The 13,020-nt window shown below is 39.7% G+C and overlaps 1 long non-coding RNA gene across 2 annotated transcripts in view; it reads right to left on the bottom strand.

Moving 5' to 3' along the window:
- Positions 1-270: 270 nt before the first annotated feature.
- Positions 271-13,020, bottom strand: part of LOC107096711 — a 137,148-nt gene continuing 124,398 nt past the window's right edge. Inside the window, exon 4 of one of the 2 annotated variants that reach the window (XR_001481806.1) lies at positions 271-624. This is a non-coding gene — a long non-coding RNA (uncharacterized LOC107096711). The remainder of the gene's footprint in view (positions 625-13,020) is intronic. The other variant, XR_001481805.1, reaches the window with a different exon arrangement.

Here is a 13,020-nt window from a genome sequence, read left to right as displayed (position 1 = left end):
AGTGACTGACGGCAAAGGTTCAGATTTTCCATCTCAGAAAATCTAAACTTTTGACTGCTCAAAAAGTGCTGATTTTGACACGAGAATCGCCACTCCTGTCACTTAAATCGTGTGGTCGGACCTCTTGAAGCTGCTTGATGCTGTCTCTGATAGACTTTGCATTTAAACCAAATGTCATGATGATCAAAAGCCTTTGGTGTGAATGCACCATAAGCCCAGAAGAAATACAAAAAGTCCTCACTGATGTTTATTGACCTATGTCTTGCTCAACACAGGTCAAACATTTGAATTTTAAAACTTTCATGCTTTTAATCAAGTAATTCTCAACCTCTTTGCTGAGAGTATAATAAACCAGTGTCTGCTCAAAGCAAATTAGTTTTTATTGCAGCTGAGCTGTGAGCTTGACGCTGTTTACCTTTCTTAAAGTTCCCCCCTCTGTGTGTGAACAGTTCTTTTGGGAAAGCAAACGAAGGCAGCTGTCGCAGAAAAAAACTCATTTGCAGCACATGCGGAAAACAATAGAAGTAGAGGAGGGATTACCTTAAGAAGTTCAGATGTGCTTGTAGGAGAGACTCTGAGGGGTGGCATGGACGGGACTCATCAACACGTCTGCTGCTTCAGTACCTGGCAAACACAAACATGCTGTGATCACATATCATTTAGCATTGTGCAAACAGCAGTAATTAAACCTGGAAGTTAAAAATGGGGGACAACACAAAGAGCACATGGGAAACACTAGATTCAAAAAGTTTGCACAAATATTGTTCCAACTCACAAAACCCACACCGTACTCGTTCACACCCACGGGGGCACCAAACTGTGCACACAATGAAAGAATAGCCTTAAAAACCCAGAGCAGCTGTAGGCTTGGCAGACTGCATCTTCTGAAGCTTTACTGTTTCAGCTGAATCTCCAGAGCCCCCTGGGGAGAAGAGTGCTCTGCCCAGGATGTCCAGGAACGTTAACTGTCGCTGTCTGTCTTCCCGCTCAGACACTGACGGCTCTGATGAGGACGCGCTGCGCTCCTATTCCGGGGCAGGGTAATTGGCTAGAGATGATGGGCCATAAACATACATCAGAGGGGCGGCGGAGCGCCAAGCAGACAGCTAACTAAGGCTCTCCTCCTGCAGAGTGGCTCTTGTTTGTCGTGTGCACATGTACACACACGCTCTTCATTGTCTTGCTCTCCCTGGGCAATTCACGCTCTTTGAACACACTGGCTGGCCCTTCGCAACTGTAGCAGGGAGAGCAAACCTACCACTCCCCTCAATTTATCATGATAAACCCACTTTGGCACACTCTGTATATATTTCTCACCATTTTCTCAGCATTATGACCATGCCCAGCTCCCCCTGGATGCTCTTTTCTGCCATAATAGTCCACTGATATATTACGGTAGCTCCAGTTTAAAATGCATCATCGCCATAACAGATAGGGTGCCCTCTGTCTTACCATTACTACCAGAGCAGGTTGGTGGGTAATAGGCTATCCGTTCCTATGGTGCTATCACCGCCTTGCAGACTTTCCATCCCATTACCATTGCACAGCGGTCATAATAAGCAGGGAGATTCCGACAGTCAGGACCACAGCTGTCTTAGTGGAGGTCAGTCATGTGAGTCTCTAGTGGTTCAGAGAAAACAGGACTGAGTGAGGAAGTATAAGGTGTGCCGTTTCTTTTTTTTTCTGTCAGAACGATTAATAAAGTCACCCTAAAAACAGCTAAAAGACCTGTTAGAATATGGCTGGAGGGGTGCACACTTGGGAAAGGTTTTTAACTTTTAATTATGCCGCCATGCTCAGCATACAGTTTTTTATTTTGTTTCAAGATGGACTAATTAGACAATTTTCCGCTTGATCGACCGTGAGGTATGGTTTGCCAACAAAGGCTGATTCAAATGGCAAGTTAATATTATGGATTTCTGCCCCATCTTGCCCTTCTGTGAGACCCTGATATTAGGAACCTTTTGGGGTAGATAGTTGGAGCGATAATCCTGCCATGTAGTGTCTTTATAGTGTTAAGTATGTTGTGACCCCTCCGATCACAAATCAGGGAATTCCAACATGTTGGATAGTCTTGGACCAATATTCTAAAACCAGCTAGAGAATATTATAAGGTAGGATGGTAATCCTGGTGACCGAACTGCATGGATGATGTTTTGAGGTGTACTCCCTCCCGTCAATCATTTTATTTCCCCATCACCACATCAAATAAAGCAAAGCCACTTCCTCAATTGCCTCTGCCATAGTCCACTCATCTGTAAAAGAGAATGCTGTACAACCAAAACTGTTCTATCCATATTTTTTTTATTGCCATGTGTTGGGCATCTTAAGTTTTGAAAACTACTCAAGAATTTTGAAATCCATCTTTGAGAAAATGATCAAGGTTTCATTGTGATTTTTTTCCCCGTTATGTTGTTTTTAGCCAAATAGGTTAGGCAGCAGTACTCTGTGAGGATTATTTTTTCTCAAAATCTGACATTTTCTTTATCAGAAACTGGTTTAAAAGTGAAGTAAAAACAAGGTAAGTTCTGTAAAAAGCTGTTTGAATAAAACCATGTTTTCAGTAGAGGTGAATTTTCATTCATTTTGTTCATTTTGTTTGCCACTCAAGTAGTTATCAGCACTTCAGTAGATGACATGGACGTATTCCAGCAGGGTTGCTGTTTTTTTTATCTTTTAAACTGTCATCCCGTTTCTGTGTGCATACTGGATTTGGAAATGCTGCTGGTTATTTGGGAAACTCGGATACATTCGGGGACTACATTGGTGGGATAAACTCTAAGCGCTGCTAATCACCCTGTATTTTTTTGTATCAATGCTTTAACAAAACTGGGTTAAAAGATTAAATCCTTAGCAGGACTTTGTAGAAAATGACGTTTGACAAAGTAAATCAACAATAAACAGAACAGTTTCAATATTTTGTCATTTCACTGTGACATTGTTGAAGGTAGATGAGTTCCAAAAGACCAGAAGGCTAACGATCTATTCTCTCATACAGCAAGTGATTGTTAACCTGGGAGTAGCTAGATTTATATGTGTAGAACTGATCTGAGTTCTACGTTAACAATCTGGGATGACATACATTCAGTCTGTCCGTGAAAAGGAGGGACGTTTAGTACAATACTGCGAGAATGATTGGATGACATGACAGCTAGTATCTGCTTTCCATAATAGAATTGTGTCGTTTCAGACTTAATAGCTTCGGCAACATGGCCGTCCACGAGAGCGACCAATGGAAACACAATGATCATAATGGGATTCCTTTGTGACGAGAAAATGACGCTATTTTAGCTAAAACCGAGTTAACTGTATCGGCAGGTGAGTCCTCCAGCTTTGCCATGTGTGTAATGCTTCGGCAAGGTTGTTCTGACTGCCGTCATTCCTACGTGTCCGCCCTAAAAAACACTGCTGGCATTTCATTGGTCCGACTCACTGGTTGTTACGAGACAGACATATTAGCAGGAATCCTTTAAGATGGATTTGTTGTGACACTGAAAACTCAAATCTTGCGACAATCCAGCTTGCAGCGCAAGGTAAAATGATTTTAGCAAACAAACACTCAAAATATTTGTATTAACATTCTGTAACCTGATAATAAACTTTTTTTCTTGTCAATTAATGCTGCACCTTTAAAAAATTTTTTTAATAATTTTGCTGTTTTCTGATTTTGTTTTCAAAAAATATATAATTTCAAATTTAGTTTACATATCTATTTTTTATATTTCGTTACACAATCTATTTTAAAAGTTTACATATTTTCATATTGCATTGAAAAATAAATTCAGGTTATATGTTTAATTTTTTTTTTCAAATTCTGTTTTTCACATTGAGTTTTATGAATTGCCTTCTTTTCAAATTGATTTTACCGATGAGATCTTTTATATTGGGGGAGGATTTCCTCTGGATTGACAAGAGAAGACACATTTCTGTTAGTCTGCTGGACATTAGCAACAACATTTTTAGTGGTCATATCAACAGCAAGCGTTTGTTTGGGCTTGAAGCAAAGACTTTGTGATTTGTAAAGCAATTTTGTAAAAGTGCAATTTGTAAAATCCAATCAGAATTTTTTTTAACAAAAGTAAATATATTGATTCAATCATAAAAAAAAAACAGTTTGAAAAATAAATGTGAAATGAAAAATAGAATAATCTGGGAACGCAGCAGGCTCCCTCTTCAACATTTTATGAACGTTCATGTCTGAACTGCATTCTTTTTCTTCCAAATTTCAGTCTACAAAATGTGTTTTTTGCAACAATAAAGTAACAGAAATCTCTCCATACAAACCCACATTCAGCTCTTCAATGAACTGATAAGGCAGATGGATCCAGCCACCACCAATATCATCATCATGATATTAACCTTGTAACGTGCTATATTGTAAATGTGTCCTATGGTGGTCGTTTTCAGAACCAGCCCTAGAAGCCAAGATAGTATATCAGAAGAATCTGGCTTTAAATCATAATAATGCTTAAAGACTGCATTGAAAGAGAGAAACCTTCTACAGAAATTGAGACTGTAGAAGGTTTGTGCAAACTCTCCAAATGCTGCTCCGGAATAAAGTGTTTGTCTTTCCCAGCACAGCTTCTCCACAATTATCCAGGGCTTCCCAATTAGGATTTCCCAAAATGAAGTCAAATTTTGGAAGTGTTTCTAAGACTTCATTTTTTTTATTCTTCACACACAATTGGCAACCTGGAGACCCGGCCCCATCATCAGTAAACAGAAATTTCAAGGAGAAAAGTATATCTGACGGCAAGAAGCGAGAGAGCGAGAGACAGAGCAACATGCTCATTATTCAGAGAGACACTCGAGGCCACAGGAAATGGCACACTTCATTTTTCTTGTCAAACTTCTCCTGGCTTAATGGCATGCTCACAGCAAGTGTTGAAGCAAAGGGATGGCACGGCCGAGACGTGGAGAGCAGGCCTATCGCGACGACCGCCACCGCCACAAACTCCTCCCAGCGGCAGACCACCTGTGTTGCCGAAGCTGCTGAAGGTCTTTTTTTACGTCGGCAAAATAAAAGCCTCATCCTTCTGGAATGTAGACAGCGAGTACAGCGTGGGGCAAGCTTTCGCAGCCCAAAATGAAATATGGTCTCAATTACAGTCTAACTATGGAGAGGCACAGATGCTCCTATTGTTTCTCCCTTTGCACATCCTCCAGAACCGTCCCTCATTATTGCCTTCATTACCGGTGCCATCGATATGGCAGACGGCTGCCAGAAAACCTAGATGTATCCACAACTCATGATGCAAACACCAATTAATCATCCGTCTAGCAATTACACAATGTTCCTTGTATTGATTTCAAACACTGACACTTTCTGTATTTAATTTATATGCTAGCAGCTCCGACCACAGAGGGAAACAGAAGGCATGCAAAGCAATCTCTCTCCATAACCAACAGAACCGGAGCTGTGTTTTGATCTGAGAAATGATGGGGCAGGTGTTACGGTACGGCCTCATTCCGCTGCGTTCCAATTTTAAGGCATGGCAGTGGGCTGCGGTGTCAGACAGCCTCTTTTGTTTAACTCCTAATTGGAGTAATTTATTGTCCTAACAGGCAGAGCAGCTGTAGCTTTACAGCATCGCACCAATTAAAACCAGATGCTGGAGTGAAAAGATGGGGCTGAACGTGACTGGAGGACCAATCGCTGATATTAATTCAGATCTCTGTGAGCTGAATGTGACAAGCCGGGAAGAGAAGCTGCCTATAATGCTCTGCTTTTACAGTCACACCAAAAATGTGGAGTTTCCTGACAGAGGTTGCAATCAAATCACTTCAACGTCACGCATCGTTTCTAATAATGGAGGCTATTATCTGCCAGACTTAACAATGAAACTGAATTTTTCGAGAACACCTTATTGCCTCTGCAATAACTGAACTTTGAAATCTTTCTCTCCGCCATCAAACTGTAGTTTGTCGCCATGAAATGGCTTTGATCAAGCACCGGGTGAAAATGAGCGTGCAGTCTGGGGAGTGAGGGAAGCGACCGGAAGAAAATCAGGTTGTAGTGAAGATCTCTCCAGGGCAGAGCTAACGTCGCCAGACCGCGCTCGGCCTTGACTGCTTGTTTAGTCCGGGCTCTTTAGACAAAGAGCCCCAGGGACAGAAGCAAATGTGAGTAACAAGGAGAGCTGGAGGAGTCGAAACCTTGTTACACAGATTCACAGACAGAGACTTCTCTGGCCTAACATATTGAGGCAGATGGCAGTGAATAATGAGAATTACCCTGTCGAGGTGTCTACTCTTTAGCTCATCTGTCATTTCTGTGGGATTTAATAAGGTGTTTGTTTCTTCTGGCACACCAATGGATAGCTGGGCTTTTCTATCTATATCACAAAGTGCTGCCATTTGGTAAATATTGTTTTTTAATGGGAACTTTAATGTGCTATCAATAAAATATAATGGATTCTGTGTATCACTGTTGTGTCAAGATATACAGAAATAGTGTTTGGATGTTTTGCCCAGTTTCCATCAGAATGATTTTGATAAATTAATGTACTAGGCAGAAAATCCTTTGAAGCCATCATCTCTAGTAGCTGTTTTTTATTTGCACAATTTTTAAATTTGAGTATACTATTTATTCAACAATGTTATAACAATTTTTTCATCATTGTTACAGGGAAAGAACACTTTTTTATATGCAATCTAGTGTAGGAATTAAACAAGATACTTTATAATCAAAACAATTTATTTTAGCATAACTTTCCTTTTTTATCAGATTTGATTTTTTTTAAGTTAACTTACAGTCTTTTCCAATTGTATTTCACTGATTACATTTTCTTCACTTTTGGGTCTGCACCATTGGTTCATCAAAATATAATAATAGCAATAACAATTTTATAATAAAAGTATACAATCTGAAAAAAACCAGTTATTTGGAAAAATCATTTTGAAAAAATAAAATCTAAGAAAAGAACCGAGTCAATATGAAATCTTTCTTTTGTTTTGATTGAGAGGTTTTACAAAGATCTTAAAATGTTCCATTGAGAAGACGTGTCCTTCGCTTGTAACAATAATAGAAAAATACAATGTTTTTTTTTCTTGTGTTGTAAAAATATGCCTAATACAGGACCTTATTTTTATTTTTTGAACCATTGCGTGTATCTTTAAACTCTATTTGCCCTTTACCTTACTGATGATACAACTGAGTTCCCTACCGTGCTGTTACTGTGCTGTCCAGCAGTGAAGAAACGTAGTAAATAAAACATTTCGGACAGTTCAGACAACTGACAACGACAACCGTATTTAAAGGCCACTATGTTCCCCATGCTGATTCTGAATACATTGACCTGTTACCATGTGACTGGCTGACACACTGCTAGACAGACAGACAGATAGATAGACAGACAGACAGACAGACAGACAGACAGACAGACAGACAGACAGACAGACATATATATTAACATTTCATTGGGGGGGTTGTATTCATATGGGCTTTTTACTATTCAAGGGGCACCAACAGAGAAGAGACTCAATTTTCTGATTAGATCTAAATGAAACAACCTTTAAATGAATTTAATTAGACATTATGTTCTGTTAAGATGAAAGCTAAAAAATCATTTTGTTTATGAAGTCCTGCAGGGTTCCCCTGTTCTGCTGCTATCCCTGCTGTGGGGGCAGTGTTATTGCTCTCAGTAGCTGCTCCTGCTGTTTAGGGAGAGAATTTCCTCAGTTACGCCTCATACAACAAAGTTTTTAATTATTATTTTGGTTTATTTGCTAAACATGATTCACTTGGTAAATCGTCATTTATTAAACACTCTGAGTTTGAAAAGATTCTAATTTCCTAGTCTGTTGAATAAAAACCTTGAATTATATTAAAGGTGTAGTGGAAGATGTTCTTTTGGCAGATGGATCATCTAAATAATTGGTCCTCCTACTTATCAATCATTCTGGTGATATGTAAGGCCGTCCTACGTGCTTGTCCCATTAGCTGTCTTTTTCTCTGCATGTGCACTTTCAGGCATATAGGTGTGGTTAGCTGTGGTTTCAGACAGTCATTGAAGCTCACCTTTCTCACCACGGTTCTTTGAAGGGTCATTAGAGGAAAAGTGTCTACGAAGTGTATGAAAACTGATGCCTCAGTTTTGGAGTTTCTATTGGACAGGTAAAGTTTGGCATTGTATTTGGAGAAATCCATGTCACATCACTGCTAGAAATTGGCACGTGCATACTGTTGCACACGTTCAATAGACATTTCCTCTCTGGAGTGGGTACAGAGTTGTGCATGTGCATTTTTTTAAAGTAGAGAGGGTGGGTCTTTTCAGAAATTCGCATAAATCGTCCCCTATAACTTTAAATAATGGTAGATTATCAATTGCAATTTGATATAAAGAAAATCCAATATAAAGTCAGCTTAAGGATGATAAAACTTTACCTGATTTTATATGATACAGTGGTGTCAGATGAAGGTGTTTGTCCTGCAAAGTCTACGGCTACGGCTTTTAGTGTTAGTGTGTGTCCTTGGGCAAGACACGTCACCTGCATTGTCTACAGGTGGTGGTCAGAAGGACTGGTGGCGCCAGTGTACGGCAGCATCGCTTCTGTCAGGGAGCCCCAGGGCAGCTGTGGCTACAATGTGTTGGCCACCATCAGAGTGTGAGTGTGTGTGTGAATGGGTGAATGACTGAATGTAGTGTGATGCACTTTGGTCAAGTCTAAGGACTTGACCAAAGTGCTATATAAGTACAGGCAATTTACCACAATTAAAATGTTTTTTGTATCTAATTGGCTTTTCTGTGTGTCTTGGTACAAGACTTTTTTTTGAGTGCGGACGATAATAAACTCTTAACAACTTCAGTGAGAACACTTCGAATTGTTCTTTTTTCTTTTGTTCTGGGAAAAGGCTACATTCGTTAACCTAAAAGTAGAAATAAAATCAGACAAACATTATTCAATAGGGAGAACTCTTTTCACAATGCGAGTCAAACTGCGTTGATATAATTATTCTATATTATTCTGGTTCCAAGTGATCCTCTGAGAAACAATTAGAAACTATTGAGCCTATGTGGAGATAATTACATCATTTGGACACAAGTGACTGAATAACATTCACACTTTCTGCTAATGAAGAGCACAATAGAGAGATGATTCATGGATTTGTCCGTCTGTTTGACACCTTCCACTATTGGAATTCAGTCTCAGCACAGAGCGCCTCTCAAACACCATGCTCTTACACAATATACAAAATCAACTTAAAACAATGAAGCAATAATTAAACATGTCTTCTTGCTGCAGTGTTAACAATAGTTAGCTTGGCGACTACACTCTGGTTCGCACTCTCACGGGGAGTCTGACTATTTGAGGGCAAAGAGCTGTAAGCCTTCCAACTGGATGCCAAGTAACCTCAGTTCTTTATGAGAATAAGGAGCTCTGACCCAATTAGCTTTGTTAAATAAAGTTCCAGTGGCTCTCATTTAACCCCCCTCCTCTCCTCCGCTTGTGTTTTTACAGTACAAAGTGATTACAGATTTAATTAGCTGAAGACCTGGCTTTAGGGAGACTTCTAAATCCATATTGATATTTCTGCAGTTGGAAAATAAAGGCCTCGGTTTTGTTATGATGACTTAACGAGGGTGTCTGCGAAAACTTACCAAGAAGAAAGGATTTGCAACTTCTCTGTGCTGCTGTTTACCTCTCCCCCCGGGGCTAATCATTACTCAACGCAAAGATGTTGAGAAAATATGCAGAGAGCAAGGAGCTGATCAATACTGTCTCTCTGATATGGATTTAAACAAACCTCCTGTCAAGATAGCAGCTTTTCTCTTTAGAAAAGATGAGAAGTTAATAACTACTGTTTACCTCCCATTACACTGTTTAATAGAAATGGACTATGATTATATGAGTTTGGGACGAAAAAGCAAAAAATGGAAGTAGAAACTTCTATTGGCGTAACTATCGGTAAGCAGAGACTGCAGTTGCTTAGGGGCCCCCGCCCTCTTAGGGGCCCTGTCACTGACACCCGGTAAGCCCCCTAAGCAATTGTGGACTAGGACGTCTCTCTGTAGATGTAATGGTGCGAAAAACGCCTCTTAAACCCACCTCATACTAGGTTGACTGACTGGACCTTATTTATACCCCAACACATTGATTTCAACATGATGGTGAGCCGTTTCAACATGGCACCAATAGCAAAGCAGACAGTGGTACTTTTAATTACTATGTTAATAACATAGTAATAATAATATGTGTATAGAACATTAGGCGGTTGGTAAAAAATGCACTAATATAATATGTTTTAAACCGCAATAAAGATCTTAAAAGAACAATGTATTTGAGTACTTTATTTTTTACAATACAACTTGGAATTATGGGTAATCCAGAGCATAGGTTAAAACCATAACCGTTACGTACAATGTGTTGCACTGGGTGGTGCGGGGCAGCGTGGGGTTGGGGGTGTTGGCCCACCCAAATGATGTTGCTCATGGGCCTATCGTTGTCTTAAAATGTTCTCATTAAAAAAATTGTTCCACCTTTCAACAGTGGATCAAATATTTTGTCGTGCAGATTGCATATCTGCTAACTTTAAAATACCACTAGCATAGCAGCGAGCTGTGTCCGACACAGCTGATACCTATTGGGCAAAACTTTGTTATCAAAACAGGAAACAAACTCTTTATATAACTGCTGACCAGCTACATGCACGTTTACACTGGTATTTTGAAAATGAACTTCCAGTCCTATGAGGTTTTTCTCTAAAGGTAACGTTATTATCATACACAAGACACTTTGTGGTATGAATACAACTTTAATTAAAGCCCAAATCTGAGAAGTGAGGGAATTTTTAGCAGATTAATCGATTTGACTGTAATAAACAGAGGCTCATATTTGATGATCTGAGGTTTTATATTTTTTAACAAATACAGATTTCCATTCCAAACTCTGGTGGTTAGAATACCTCTCTGTGAAGTTTTATCTAGCAGTACCTGAAAGACACACAACTATACAGCTCAGGTACACCAAATACAGAAGTTTGCAAAGATTTCAAACCAAGATTGGAAATATTTCCATTATGAAGAGATGAGAAAAAAATCTTAAACAGAATACAATAAATTGCCAATTTTAGCATGAGAGCCTTCACAGAGAAGTGATAAGAGCTCAAATGAAATCTTTTCAGACATTGTTCCCCAAGATATGCTGCCTTTCTATTTTTAACAACCTATTTTCTCAGGTAAGTAATGTAAAAGCAATGTGCTGATAGTTTCTTTTTATCTTGACTGTACTCAGCGTACAATTCATAACTGAACAGCAGACCAGAGGAGCTGTGAGGTAAAGTGCCGACGCAAGAGAGGAAATGAAAATGAGGGTGGAGAGAGTGGAGGTGTCAAAGCAGCTTGTCAAACTCCCCGCACGTACCATGAATATTTCGCCACAGAGCAGCACCCCTGGAGACAAACAAAGACAAAGAAACTGAGACAAATAGATTCTGTAGATAGATGCAGCAGATAGATGGCCGTATGGATGACCCTCTTTTTTTCTCCTATCGTATACCCCACATGGATAGCTGTCTCGGTCTTCATCTTGCAGCAGTAAATTTTACGAGGCAGGCCTGACAGGGAGAGTTCTCTACAGCTGACAGCGCTGGCTTCAAGCTCCAACTGAGGCTGTCTGAAAGCTCAGCTACATTACACAAGCAGGTGACACCCAGGACAGGTTAGATTAGCACAGGCGCTGCTTTCATATACAGGAGACAACACCCACTAATGCTGATTAAATGGAAAAACAACATGAAACAAGTAGAATTTGATGCAGTTTGCTACTGGAAGGAATCATTTGTCATGAGAAAATATTTTGTGGAAACGAATCTATGCTGATGCAAGTATATGTTTGGAAGCCTTTAAAATTTCCAGTTATTTTATTTCTATAATTAAAACCCTTTTTCTAAGAAGCCAGAAAAGGCGCTGCAGTGAGCAGACTGTTCTCCGACTGCGTCAGGACTGGAGTAATAGAGCTTGGCCCCTCCCAGTATTAGTGGTCATTGGTGCACCCTAGATTGTTACATTTTTCTCTGATTTACGACAAAGATAGAAAAAGAAGAGTTTTGGACATGGTTCTGCTCACTAGAATACATGGACAGTCAGGTTGTAACAATTAAATATGTCACCCAGGAACCTGTTATAATCATAGGTGTTTGAAGACAGGGGCCAAAAGGGGCCAGTGTCCCTGTAGAACTGGTCCTGGTCTCTGTACTGAGGACAAATAATAAATATTTCATTTATCTATTTATTTATACATGTCCTGTCCCTGTACCATTATAGCAATGAGAATGGATTTCTGGGCAATGCGTAATAGTCAAAAAGATTTTCTTTGAAAAGTGGACCATCGTGGCTGTTGCTATAAGGTTCCACTTGGTAGTTGTGTATGAGACTTTATTAGAAGTTGCTTAGAGAAAAAAACATGGAATAAACACAGAGACAGAAATGGAGTTAAGAAAGGGATAATTAAAAGAATTAAAGGCAGGAGAGAGACAGAGAGAGAAAATGAGACAGAGAGCGAGAGAAAGGGGACAAAAGGATGGAAAAGAAAAGGAACGATGAAAAAAATGGGAAATACAGAACCAAGCCTACAAGTCTGCTTCCACACCAGCAAGAAACAAGAAAGAAGGACAAAAAAGCAAAGCACACCAACCACGACAAAAAAGGTAATATCCCATGGACATGCAGAAATACATGTATAAAAACAATGAAAGCAAATCTTACTAAGATTACACAATGTTAGTCAGAGCTATATTTAGTCAAAGCTGAAGCTTAGAATTGAGATAACTGTGTATTAGTGAACAACTGGATCAGAATGCCTGGGGTGTGCACTCATAAATGTGCTTGTGTATATAAAGTTTATAAAGCTTAGGAAATATGCTCAATAGCATGTGTGAAGGGCCTCAGCTCCACCCCGAAGACCCCAGGGCTGACACAGAGGAGACTAAATCCATAGATATTCAAAGGCACCCCAGAGTAAAAGGACACAGGGACAGAGGGATGGCAGACAGAGGGATGGCAGACAGAGGGATGGCAG

This window comes from Cyprinodon variegatus, unplaced genomic scaffold (assembly GCF_000732505.1).
Source record: "Cyprinodon variegatus isolate N-32 unplaced genomic scaffold, C_variegatus-1.0 Scaffold644, whole genome shotgun sequence".
Taxonomy (NCBI): Eukaryota; Metazoa; Chordata; class Actinopteri; order Cyprinodontiformes; family Cyprinodontidae; genus Cyprinodon; species Cyprinodon variegatus.
The sequence above is the reverse complement of the archived record's forward strand: the minus strand, read 5'-3'. Positions and strand labels throughout refer to the sequence as shown.